Consider the following 14,733-nt stretch of genomic DNA (forward strand, 5'->3'; position numbering starts at 1 on the left):
GTGGTTAAAAGTTAAAACTGACATCACATTTCCCTACAACTACAGAACTACATGTGGCAAAGCAAAGCAGTGATGAAAACAATGAAGACAGAAGTGGCTTTCCTTGATGACAATGCAGTGGCAGATCCAGAGGGGGGTGCAACCAGCGCACGCCCCCCCCCTTTTATTTTTCATGAAAAACAAAAGAAATAAAAAGAAAAAAAATGAAATGAAACACGGAAGTTCCATCAGAAAATATTAGTCATGCCCCCCCCCCCCCTTTACAGAATTCCTGGATCTGCCCCTGCAATATAACCCACCATCACCATCACCTGACCACCACCTGCCTGCAGATGCTCTTTCATATTTCATAAGAGGTTTCTCATTTATCTCACAGAATCCCCACCTCAACAAGAACTGTCCCTTTAAGACTACATACAATAGTCAGTGATAGTAGCTAGCAGGCTGCTTAATCATGTTAATACGAATTGTAACGTTAGACCGATAAATCTGCCTCTTGCGCGGTGGCCTCCTGTCTTGTTCACTAGAGTCTAAAAAGGTAGATCTAGCCCTATCCCATCCATGGATGCGTTATAGTCTAGAAGGATTTCTGAAAAAGGGCTTTCTAAAATGGTGTTAGAGGCATTTTTGAGTAAAAGTTGGGAACCGGTCTCTTTTACCTAATTTGAGTACACTGAATCCGAAAAATCCGGTTCCCAAGCGAAATTCACCGATCTTGACCATCTAATTTGCATAAACAAAATGGCTGCCAAGCCACAGAAACCATCAGTGTCAGACACGCATTTTCTAGAAATTCTTTACAAACCAGCTGGAATAAAGTGATGTGAAATGTTTGTACAGAGAATACAATTACCAATTTAAGGTATAAGCGTTTCTAAGGTGGTAAATATTATATTTTATTTATATTTATGCAAATTAGGACTGAAATATGCAGATATATATATATATATATACACACATTAACACAGGAAGAGTAATTTGGATTTATTTTTCTTGAGAGGCAAATTAAATACTAATAAGTAGACTCTAAGATTTTGAGGGTTAGGGAAACTCTGGTTCCCAAGCGAAATTCACCGATCTTCACCATCTAATTTGCATAAACAAAATGGCTGCCCAGCCACAAAAATTGTGGGTTTCAGACACGCATTTTCTTGATTTTCTTTTTTTTTCTTGTAAACGAGCTGGATAAAAAAGTGATTTGAAATCTATGTACATAGAATGGAATTAGCAACTACAGGGATAAACGTTTCTCAGATGGTAAATAGTATATTCTATTCATAATTATGCAAATTAGTACTGAAATATGCAGATAAATATATATTACCACTGAAAGAGTAATTGTTACAAATTGTTTCTTGAAAGGCAAGTTAAACACTAAATATGTAGACTTTAAGGTTTTGAGGGTTAGGAAAACTCCGGTTCCCAAGCAAAATTCACCGATCTTGACCATCTAATTTGCATAAAGAAAATGGCTGCCCAGCCTCAGAAATTATGAGTTTCAGACACGCATTTTCTTGATTTTTTTTTTTTTTTTTTTTTTTTTTGTAAACGAGCTGGAAAAAGGTGATTTGAAATCTATGTACATAGAATGGAATTAGCAACATGAGGTATAAACGTTTCTCAGGTGGTATATAGTATATTTCTTTCATAATTATGCAAATTAGTACTGAACTATGCAGATAGATATATGTTAACACTGGAATATCTTTTATATTTTTTTTTTCTTGAGAGGGAAGTTAAAAATAATAGATATATAGACTTTAAGGTTTTGAGGGTTAGATGAAAACCAGAATCCCTTCTCAGTGGTATCAAAATAAATGCAAATATTGTAATAGGTATGCAAATTATATGTAGGCGTCATTAGTTGTATGTACATGCAGTTCATTCAATAGCCTATATACCCTGGTAAAATTTTATTTTTTCAAATCCTCTGAAAAGGTCCTTTTGGATTTTCTTTTTTAAGAATTCAAGTCAGGAACCCGATTCTTAACCATAATTTTGTGCGCTAGGGCAAAAAAAAAAAAACAATCACACACACAAAAAAACAAACACACACAAAAAAGGCCTTTATCAAGCGAATGAACGTTAACATCTAATTTGCATAATACATACAAAATAGCTGCAATTTGCCATAAAATTGTTAATTCCATGAAAAAAAAATGTAGTACATCGATAATCGCAAAATGAATTGATGAAAACTCTCTCTACGCGGATCATGACTCAACTTTTTAAGGGGGGGGGGGGGATTGTCATCGAACAATGTCATTTTATTCATATGCAACATCCATTATTGTATTGTTTCAATATGCAAATCTGTAGCATTAGCACTGAAATTCTGTTTCCCAATCAATCAGAGCATGGTAATCATATATGTGTGTGTGTGTGATTAAATATAGCAAACATTCGTTCATAGATTGAAATGGGATAGGTGGTTTTATTCTATTTTCTCTTGAAGCGTTTTATTTTTCTAGAAATTCGACGAAAAATACCTTTGATGTCACAACAAACGTTACTGATGCCCCAATGAATAAACAAAATTATGGTGTAAGTAGGTTAGATAAAATTATATATATATATAAATATACATATATATATATATATATATAAAGACTGGAGAAGGATCCATTGAAAAGTTAAGCTTGTAGAATAGCACTGGCAAAAGATCAAGAAGTTTAAGACCGCAATCTCCAAGATCTCAAAAGGCGCGGCCAAATGGGCAAATCATCGAAAAGTTTAAGATCGCAATCTTTAAGATCTTGAAGTTTTTCCAGTGCGTGTGACTGCAAACTTTCCGCGAAACTTCCCACTACAGCTAGGGATATTTCATTTTATAATGCTGTCCTCGCCAAACTTCTCGATTTCTTGCCAGTGTGACCGGAAAACAAAAGATCTTGAAGACTTGACGATCTTAAACTTTGTGGTATTTTACCACTCTGACCGCGCGTTATCATGATAAACTTCGATGTTAGAATAGCAGTGAGGGAGAAGAAATGAAAAAAAAAAAAGATGCGTGGCACACATCTAACTATATTTGATCCTTCTACATCTGTTATAAGAATGTAACTTAGTCAACTTCCAAGACAGTTTGAACTCTGAAATTGCCTCGGCCAATGCAATCTGCGAAATAAGGGGTTTACACCTTCCTGTTCCATTCTATTTTCGTTTTCGATATACGTGGATAACATGCCGCCAGTGATAACCACCAAGTATGATGCATTGCAGTTTATTCCTAACTGGACGACGCCACGCTCCCTTGTCTGTCTGATTTATTTCACCAAGTGTGATTCAGATCATAGAAATGACACTCTCAGCAAACAGGCCTCTGGCTTTAAGGGCCAGTGCATTGTAAGAACTAAAGAATAATGAATACTCATTAGGAACTATGTTAATGCATACAGAAGATTCCACTTCATATCAGACGTAAATGGTCGCCATTTTGCCTCTCATTTATGCTTTATCAAGTATAGTTTTTGAATATTCACGTTTCATTTGAATTTTTGCCCAAAGAATTAGGATATGGATCTTTTCATGGAGGACCTGGGTTTTCCACCACCTTGCGAACATGAAGTTACTTTTGTTCCCTTGAGAGATAACATCGATCCGATAGCTACCTTAAAGAGGCCTTCTTCCGTAGGTACTGGAGTTGTGCTTTTTCTGCCAGACTAATACTGACAATAGCACTCTTATTAAAGCAAGTGATCAATGACTCACAATCATCAAGGATGCTGCTTGTACGAGAAGAAAACTAAAGGGTTCAAAGAACATGGTTGTTATCAGTCGTCTTTATAAGAATAAACTTATATTCGATTCAAAAGATGCATCACACAAGCTCGTTTGGCACAAAATATGTTCCGCCATTTTACCGACAAAAGTACATTGAACTCTCGCGGAAGCAGTTCAACGACAATACTCCTGTATTAAAATATATATATATAAAAAGAAGAAAATCCTACTCATTATGCCAGACCCGATCTTTCTTCACCAGTAGACAATGGGTTTGAACGTTTTGATCTGGTCTACAGCCTGTACAACTGATATATCTAGCTCCAATCCTACAAAGTTGCCTTGAGATGACTTCATGTGCATGCGAAAATAATGCAGAACATTTAGATGCAAATGTCACAAATCAGGCCTACGATGTATAGCAGTGTGTTCATTTTAGCGACAATGTGATGATGCAAACCTTGCATGAATGTAGATCAATTTAGCTCGATTGCCATTTTTCGACTCAGATTATGTTTCTTTTCAGCCAAAATATAAAGGTGTTGATGACTAGAATTACAAAGTTCATCTTTCGTTTCTGCTTCCGACACTGTCCGAGATATCAGGATTTTTCTTCCATTTTTTTTTTTTTTTGCTTGAGCCTGCAGAGCGGGTAAAGAGATAGACATAAATTATGACGAGATTTATGAAAGTTGCCACTTGATTTTTAATTCAAAAGATTGAAAATAATTATAAACCAATCTATCCAATGAAAACGACAAAGTACAGGGAAGGATAAAGTAACTTTGCACTAATCCATAGAGTAATGTATAGTGATGTGATTGCCCGATAACTTTGATGGCAAGACCTTATTTTGGTGGTAAATATGCATAGAAAATAGGTGAATATTTGCATAATTTATTATGCAAATGAGATAATAGATGTGTGTTGTTTAGTTGGTTATAGCTGCAGTTAATTTTTGCATCGCTTAATCACACCAGGAATCATTAACAGGTCTGGATGTAATAACTGTTATGAAACATATTCATATATTGCGGCGGTGCGTTGTAGAATCTCGAAACCTGCCTGGTCTACGGCCTCTTGAATATCAATTTGCAAACAAATTTCCTTTTAGTCATTCAGTTCTCCTTTATTGATTGATTTCAGTACTTGATTTACTTCGGACTCTGACGACATCATAATGTGCAACTTGTTTGCCAGATAACTTAGCTGTATTCTAGTACGCCAAGGTACATTTTGATAGCAAGACTTTGTTTTAGGGAATATATCCAGAGAAATGGCCAACTATTTGTATAATTTATATGCAAATTAGATTATTAGGGTATTTCTAATAGCTGTTTTTTTTTTCTTGTATCTCCTTATCACAAAAGAATCATCAACTTGTGTCTTGATATTATAACTATAATGATTCAGATTCATATATCGCGGCAATGTGTTGTAGAATCTCGAAGCCTGTCGTAGTATAGCCTCTTGCATACCAATTTGCATACGTTATTGCAAATATTGTTAATTCATTTTTTTATTCTGAACTGGTTGATTCCAGTACTTTATTTTCCTCGAACTCAGATGACACCATGTATACTTTGTTTGACGGATAGCATATCTATTTTTTCACTACGCCAAGATACATTTTCATATCAAAACTCTATTTTAGGGGAAATATGTTGAGAAAATGGAAAAATATTTGCCAAATTTATTATGCAAATGAGATGCATGTTTTATTTTGATACTTAAAGTTGGTTCTTGTATCTCTTTATCACACTAGGAATCGTGAACCGGTCTTGATACGATGATAACTATCATCAGATTTATGATTCAGATCCATATATTGCGGCAATGCGTTGTAGAATCTAGAATCCTGCCAGTTATGTATCCTCTTGTATGCCAATTTGCATCTAGATATATGCATAAGTGTAATTCAATTCTTTTGAATTGATTAATTTTGATTCGATTCTGGCGACACCAAGTCCTTTTTGTTTGCCCGATAACTTGTTAAAATGTTTAAAAACAAAAGTGAACACGTAGGTATACTATGCATGTGCACATATATGCGGTAATGCATTGCTGTATCAGCGGCAACTTCTAATTTGCATATTTCACTTTTTAATTTGCATATATAAGTGAAAGTTATGAACAATTGATGACCTAGCTATTGCCTTTGCAACTTAATTTCTGAAATTATTACCATTTCTGCATGTCTAGGGAGATTTTATGAAAATTAGATCATCGAAACACCTTAAAAAGCAATGAATTGGTGGCCATTTTGTTTATGCAAATTAGATGCTCTTAGACTCAAAATTCCGCTTGGGAACCGGAATTTTTGGATTCAGCGTACTTGAATTATACAAAATAGGCCCGTTCCCAATTTTTACTAAAAAATGCCTCTAACAGTCATATTTTCCCGAAATCCCACTAGACTATTATGATCATTTATAATATCTACACCTCTGTGATGTACATGAAACAGCGTTAGAAATTTTGGCCAATTTACAATGACAGAACTCTAAAATCACGTGAAAATGAGAATGTACCGTTTCCTAGGCGTTACATCACGCGACAGAGTCTACTTAGTCGATAGCCCTAATAACAATATCTGGACGGTCTATAGACGTCTTGCCTCTAACTTCTACACTAACACAGGTAGACAGAGACTCCAACCCCAAGCACCTTCTGATCTGGAGATTCTCCCGCCCGAAACCCCTAGCAAACGGGAGACTCCAAGTTGATGTGTGCAAACCGCGAAGTTCCTAGGTTCTAGATCTTCTCTGGTGCTATCTAAGGCTATTTTTTTTTTCAACATACGATAGCAATGAGTAAGAAATCCTTTCCACCGGGAGACACAGAGCCAGGGCGGGAGAAATGAAATCTTCAGCGGGAGAACGGGAGATTCTGCAAAAATGGGATTTCGGCGGGAGATCTCCCGTCGAAAACGGGAGAGTTGTCCAGAGTCTCTGGGTAGACACTGACTAATGAAAATGTAATGTAATGTAACGGTTAGGGCCTTGTCTACATTCCAGAGGCCCAACAAGACAGGTGAATACAGCCTATAAACGTTAGAGTTAGATCCTCTACAATGAATTATGTTTACAGGAGAATACCAACGAGTAACGTAAAACATTGACCGAAAGATCGGTCTGTATCTGTCCGTCGGGGAATGTTCCGCGGAGACTGCGTCTGGCTTCACGGATCCCCTCCGTATACGGAGGACAGCGTTAATGGCAAAATATAAAAGAGTCCTCCGGACAGACGGATCTTTCTGTCTACGTAAAACAGTGACCTCTAACGTTTGTTAAAATTACATAAAATACAAATACTGGTCGAGTGAACGGTATTCTGCCACTAGCGCAGGCCTACCTAAAAAAGCTGGAAAGGTTTTGAATATTGGCCGTCTGGAATCTATTTATCATTGTTAATAGAGTCTAAATCTAACTTAAATTTACCGTGTCCGAGGAGGTCACTGGTGATGCAAGGAGGAGGTGCGGCGACAGCTCGAGCAGCGGATATCCTCTTCTCTTCTTGGAATCGGTGCAAGACGGAGCCGGTGGTGGAGTGTTGTGGTGTTAACACAGGTGCACAGCAGATTGAGGTAGGTAGGTAGCAAGGCTTACGGACCCGAGTATTACGCCTGGCCTACGCGACGGGACGGTTGTTAGCGGGTCTTCCGCTTCGCTGGTAGAGGGTGAAGACAAACAGGAACACGCCTTGTCGGCATGTGCGCTTGTATCGATAACACAGACCGATCACTGTGAACTTTGCCCTCCCAGGTCTTGCGCCTGCGTGTAGTGGACCGAGAAAGAGAGAAACCGCATCAAAAGACACTTACAAGTGTTGCGCCTCAAACCCCTTCAGAATGTCGTCGGATTTCTGACAAATGTTTCTTATCTTGATGGTTCAAAATCAGTGGAGACTTTAACTGAATACGTCCTATCACAAAAATGCCGCATTCTACAAATTTTCTTTCTGTATAAATTCCTCAGCCCTGAGAATCAGGTGATCTACCGACGATCGCACCACTCAGAGGAGCAAGAGCGATCTATCTCTATCAGGTGATCGATCAATACAGAACTTACGCAAGGTTGGAAACTCGCCTTCATCTTCTACCTGCTGGAAGAGGGGTTGGGGTGGGGTAGCCCCGGAGACCGCTCCGCTAAACACGCTGCACTGCACGTTGGGGCTGGTCGCAGTTAGGGGTGGGGATACTAGGGAAAGGGGGAGGCAGAGGGGGTACAAAACAACCCCCTCTTGATCTTACCAGAATAGCTGTTTGTTTCTTTGTTTGTTCATTTGCTACAGCTAGTGAGTACATGTATATCTGCTTGTTTGTATTTGAAATTTCCATTATGTAAAGTCATCTAAATGTGCAACGAGTACCTGGTATACCACGAATATAGTAAGTGATGAAAATATTAACTTTGTAGGCCTACAAGCTGGATACTGGTACATGTACCATAATCTTGGTTTCTCTAGCCTTCACTGTGTAGATGCAGCCTATCCGACAATAATGCATTTTCTCTCTGTCCTTTATAGGGCCTAATACATGCACATGTCTCTTTCTCGAAAATCTTTTATTGATAGCATTCTTCTATAGTAACACCCGTGCCGTAAGCAGACATGGGATCAACCGGATTTGAGATAATTGAGAATAAAGATGCTGAAAATATCAGAAAATGGTTAAAATATATGTGTGATAATTTTTCTCTTTTTTTCTTTTAATATTCTTGGGATATATCAAGTGCAATATCAATAAAAAATTCTCTGATGATGATATCTTCTCTTTTACATTCGTAACTCTTGGTGTCTACAAACGGTGTCTTGGTATAGGTGTATTAATCCTGAGCAGTTCCTTTTCCAAAATCCGCTTCTGATAGTAATTAGGGGGAAAAAGCGGATTTTCATTTCACATTCTTCTGAATGTGTTTATACATGATGACTCTCCCATGACCCATATAGGGTTCCCCATATAACAGGATAAAGAAAATGGATATAGGCATATATGCGTCTGCAAATATTTTTGTAGATTCAAAATTCTTTTGGATAAAAATTCTTCTGTTGGATTTTGTGGATTAGCAGTGTGGAGTCGAAGCGTTTTTTTAGCATGGTGCTGACACAACACGTAAATGTTGTTTTAGTGACCCGTAGTTTCTGTGACTTTGAGATTTTTTTTTGTTTGAATGAAGTAAGTGCCTATTTGATCTTTTGTTTCGTCCATCTATATAACATTTTTATATGCACAAAAAATGAAAAAAATAAATTCACAGCCAAGAATCAATTTGATAGGCCTACGTGTCATCTGGAGAGCTATACACGGCGGCAAGAAAGCCAATACGAGTCTGGGTTTACTATACTCCGAGGTAAAAGTGTGGTCGACCAATGCGTGAACCACTGGTTTCTGATTGGATCCTGCGAGATTACCGCTTTAGAACAAAACTGTACTTTTGATCGTTTGTCTGATTTCTCCATGTTCTCAATTAATTTCAATAAGCCTATTTTAAAGAGTTTACTGTATGATGGATACATTATTTTGTGTTTAAAAAAAATGGTTTTGCACGTTTTGAAAGGAGCCGCTCGTCATATCATAGCACTTCGCCCGCTATAAAAAAAAAAAATAAACATCAAACAAGCCGACAGCTTGTGAAGTATTGATCGGATATCAACAAACATAATGGGAAGCATACCTCTCTGGCCTCTGCTGTGAGTATCGTGATCCCTTTATCCTGTGATGCTGTACCTATCCGCTAAGAGTGCGATGATAGTGTTGTAAAGAACAAACAATTACATAAGTCTGTCGATCAATTTGCAACGATTACAGAATGGCATGATTTTGTCGATGTTTTAGCGGAATAAGAGAAAACGGGTTGAAAGAGCTCTGAATATTTTATTTTTTCATTACAGGCCCCTTGTATAGGCCTGCAAAGGAACAATATTGACTAACATATTATACGTAGAAACCCGTATTAGTGTGCCTACAATCTCTACGATGAAATCATGAAATTACAATTTCTTTGACTTGGTCCAGGGAGTTCTTCCCACCTTCCTACTTGGTCAGACATGTTTTTTTTTTTTGGGGGGGGGGGGGGCGGCTGCTGCTGGGGTTTTTTTTTTCCACTTTTGTATAAAAAAATGTCACATTGGACATCGCTGGCTTGGTGTTAACGTGTACCAGTGTCTGATGATGTCTACTGCATAATTTTGCACAAAAAAGCAACAATTTTGCCGATTAAAATCCCTCCCCACTGGATAGGTCTGAGTGGGCGGTGCTAGTTTTTCACGCGTTGTACTTTAGAGGGCGCTCGTCACACTGCGATTCCTTTAGGACCGTACGACTCCAGAGCCTTCTAAGGTTGGAGGACACTATGTTGCCAGAGTTGGCATAGATTATGCTTTCTGCCATACTTTTAGACATTTCAGCATCTAGCATTAGGCATAATTTGTATATTTTTTTAGTATATCTAGCATAATTGCTAGCGCTGCTAGAGAAAGGAAATGCGTAGGCATTTTTCCTGCTGTGGTATCTTTTTTTTTTTTGGGGGGGGGGAGGGGGGTTCTTAAATATTAGTATGTCAGTTAATTTGTCAACAAAATTGACTGTAATAAGTTGTGAAGACCTGCTTTTGTGTGTTTGTATATGTGTGTGTGTGTTTTACCTATTGAGTGCCACAAAAAAATATGAGGACTTTCTGTTTTATTTTGGGTTTTTTTCTAGTCGATTTGTCACGGTTGGGCACCACAAAGCAATATTGGGAACCATAATGGGATTACGCAACACATACTGTATGTGTGTGTGCATGTTTTTATTATTATTTATTCGTATCCGCCTACCCCCCCCCCCAAAAAAAAAAAATGAGGTCAATCACATTATTGTTTTGCAAGTCAGCTGATTAGGCATGCACCGCAACATTGCAATTTAGTACTACACTTGTATAGTCTCATTTCTTTCGTTGGTCACACTGCTCTATTATGCTGGACTGTATTTACGCAGTGCGTTTTCCAGTAGCTGTGCCGCTCTGCACGCACTCTGACTTTGTCTTTGTTTATAATGCTATATACTGCTGGAGGATATTTAGTATGCCATTATTTTCAGAGTAGGATGGATGCCTACTGAACTGACCGTCCTCCAAATCCTCAAAATGTCGAAATAGGAACAATCAACCACTGATTAGTGACTCCCCCACTCTCTCTCTCTCTCTCTCTCTCTCTCTCTCTTTCTCCAGGGGCGGATCCAGGAATTCCGTAAAGGGGGGGGGGGAGGGGGTGGGAGTAAAATATTTTTGAAGCCACTTTTTTTTTTGTCCTCCCGTTTCTCTGACCACTTCCGGATTTCATCGGCTTAGAGGCAAAAAAACAAAAAACAATAAAACAATCAATCAATCAAACAAACAAACAAATAAGCAAACGAACAAATAACCCCCCAAAGCAACTACAAATAACCAAACGAAACAAAGTAAAACAAAGAACAACCGCTTGTATCAAAGTAGAAAAATAATAACATAAGTACATGGGACTTTCACTGACCGTGATGCTTATAATTCCTCAATGCATCATGAGGCATATGTGCCTGATGTGTGTGTGTGTGTGTGTGTGTGTGTGTGTGTGTGTGTGTGGGGGGGGGGGTGTTGGTGGCGATGTCTTCATAATTTTGTAACTTTAATGATATTTTCTTTATTGAATTTTCGGGTTATCAAGATACATTGACAACGACATCTGTAAAGATAGATGCGCCAAGATCATCTATAAATGTACATGTACTGATGAACCTTACATTATTCAAGGTGGAATACCGCTGAAACGGGAAACCAAGGTACATGTACATGACTGTTACATCAAATTTTAAGGTTCAAACAATGATTATATATCACGATATCACCTCGATATGTTTTTAGGTTATATGAAATGCATGAACGCAGATTTCTATAGCTCATAAATAGAACTGCTATATATTGTCCCAAATAGCATGCACAAATATCGTATATATTTATTCCACATTATTAACTATACACGTTTATATATATATATATATATATATATATATATATATATATATATATATCAATGAAGAGCTTGCAACCAAAAGTTTCTAGGACTTTACATTGATAGTGATCTATCCTGGAAAACCCATATTAACTATTTAAGTAAAATTTTGTCCAGAAACATTGGAATTTTAAATAAGATGAAATATTTTTTCCCCATACATATATTACAAATTATATACTCAACAATGATTTCCCCTTACCTCAACTATGGAATTCTTGCATGGGGTAATTCGTCCAGATTTTTGCTTGATTCGCTTTTCCTCCTCCAAAAACGCGCCATCAGAATTATCAATAACGCTGGATATCTACCTCATACAAATGACTTTTTTTTTTCACAAGAAAAAAATATAAAATTTGAAATTGACTGACTTGTTTGATTACAACCTAGGTATTTTCATGTATAAATACTCCACGCATGATCTTCCTGATGTTTTTCTTCACATGTTCAAAAGAAACTACTCAGTTCATAATTATCCCACCCGCCAACGGGACGCTTATCACCTTCCACGCACTCGAACAAATTTCGCGATGAAAACAATTATGTATGCGGGACCGAAATACTGGTACGATCTCCCCTCTGAACTCACAGGCTGTTTATCACTATCACCCTTTAAATGCAAATTAAGACAGTATTTATTGAATAATTACATTAATTCAGCTCACTGTAATCTGTTTTGTGCTGTACAGGACTATCCCGCTGTACTGTACTCCAGAGTTGTTATATGTTAAACCAGCTATTTGTGCCCTCAAATTCTGTCACTGTGTTTATGACTTATTGCATTTTCTTCCTTCTCTAAGACAGTTGGGGCGAGGTAACAGCTGGTATTTTAATCCCTTCTGCACTGTAACTGGTTGTTGAATGTCTTTTTTTTTGGGGGGGGGGGGGATTTGCAGGTGCATGTGTTCTTATACACGCAATGTATAAATCTCTAATACATTTTAACCGTATCATTGTTATCATATTTTATATTGAGTCATATTGTTATTATTGCCAGAACGACAATGGTTCATCCGCCTACAGCATGTGGCTTATCTGACCCCAAATCTGCATTAGAGAAGAATTTGCTATATAACTGTATAATTGTACTTTTTTTCTCTATGTTTCGGTCATTGTTGTACCCGTGCTCCCTATCTTAATCTTTAACTCGATTTGAACTGGGACCTGCGCTCAACAAGCTCGCTTTTAAGCAGGTTCCTTCATATTTCTTTAGCATTCATTCACAGATTCAAAACTTCATACAAAGTAGATCGACCACTTTTACGTTTTATATATTTGCAATATTCTATGTATGTCTCCAGCTTGTTATCATGTACTTCATTTAATGTTGTTATATTTGATGTATTTTTTCATCGAGAAATATGAAAATAAATCGAAATTGAAATCGAAATTGAAAAGGCGCTAAGTCTATAATTTTTAATGATTTTAGCGCCTTTTGGTTGCAAGCTTTTGCTAATACATTCACGTTGAGATCAGAGAATGCACGTATTGGCTCCGAAAAATGCATTACCAGTCATGACATTGTGATATACTTTTGACCAATCAGTGATATGAATCTCACTTATGAGGTATATGAATATATATATATATATATATGTATGTATACAAAGTATCAGATATAATAACGTTGCAGCAAGAAATGGATTTATTCATTTCTTTAAATCTATATTCGTACCCCGCTGAACTAGTTTAATTTTGCATGTTTAGAATGTTGTCATGTGCCTTGCGCGTATAGGTTTCATAGCTGTCATTAGTAATGCATAATACACGAATACTATACGATTAAGATTCAGAAGATATTTGAAATCAATTTAGGTGAGCAGTGACACCACAGCGTTCTCCCCGCTACAGTAATCATTGGTAAGTAAACTACAATATAATTTTGCAAGGTGATTTACATTGAATTAATTATCACTTTATATCAGATGCATGATCATACTCTCCCAAATAATCATATTATGCCTATAGAAAATTATGCTAATGAGTAAGCTCACACACGTTCTTAGAACTTCATATAAACGATAAAATGATATTGTCGATTATCGTAAATCCTATTTGGATGTTGTGACGAGACGATGTTATATTACTGTTATACAAGACCTGCCTTCTGCTTAAAGGGACTGTACAGTTCTGGTTGAGGTGAGAATTTAGTTTTTAACGTTTTGCGAGATATTCAGAAACCACTCTATGTAATGTCAAAGAGCATGCAATTCTAGGGGGAATCAAAAGTTTATTTGATGAAAATCGGTTTTGAAATGGCCGAGATATCCAAAAACAAGGTGAAACAAAGAGCTTCTAATAAAAGACGTGGCCTGTTGCCTTTTATTATTATCACTTTTTTTGATATCTCAGCCATTTGAAAACCAATTTTCATCAAATAAAAAAAAACGTTGAATCCTTACAATTACATGATCTTTCATATTCCATAAGAGGTTTCTCATTATCTCACTTAGGAATGTTATAAACCTGAATCCTCACCTCAACCGGTACTGTGCAGTGTCTTTAAACAGTGTTGGTGGTTGCTTTTAGTGTCATTGTTAAAACAAGGAAAAGTAGAAATTACGCGGTGCGTAATATATGTCCCCGCCGGAAGTAGCATTTAGTAGCAAAATGTACAATATAGGTAAAAAGATGAAGGTCAAAGGTCAAAGAAGTCAAAGGTCAAAATTCTATGTAGAAGTTTTGAAGCCCTCACCTAGTGCCATCACATAAAGCAAACGGAATCGAAATCGGGTTAGAAATGGCGAAGGAGTAGCATTTTGTAGCCAATGTACAATATAGGTAAAAAAATCAAGGTCAAAGGTCAAAGAAGTCAAAGGGCAAAATTCTGTGTAGAAGTTTTGAAGCCCTCACCTAGTGCCATCACTTAAAGCAAACGGAATTGAAATCGGGTTACAAATGGCAAAGGAGTAGCATTTTGTAGCAAAATGTACAATATAGGTCAAAAATCAAGGTCAAAGGTCAAAGAAGTCAAAGGTCAAA

General features: G+C 37.1%; 1 protein-coding gene across 1 annotated transcript in view; it reads right to left on the reverse strand.

Moving 5' to 3' along the window:
* Positions 1 to 7,375, reverse strand: part of LOC139740511 (acyl-CoA 6-desaturase-like) — a 32,653-nt gene extending 25,278 nt beyond the window's left edge. Inside the window, exon 1 of the mRNA XM_071651103.1 lies at positions 7,164 to 7,375. The gene's annotated coding sequence lies outside the window, so the exon portion shown is untranslated. The remainder of the gene's footprint in view (positions 1 to 7,163) is intronic.
* Positions 7,376 to 14,733: the final 7,358 nt, after the last annotated feature.

The sequence above is a fragment of the Diadema antillarum genome, unplaced genomic scaffold, assembly GCF_040938485.1.
Source record: "Diadema antillarum isolate AM-2024a unplaced genomic scaffold, OU_Dant_1.0 seq00000856_RagTag, whole genome shotgun sequence".
NCBI lineage: Eukaryota > Metazoa > Echinodermata > Echinoidea > Diadematoida > Diadematidae > Diadema > Diadema antillarum.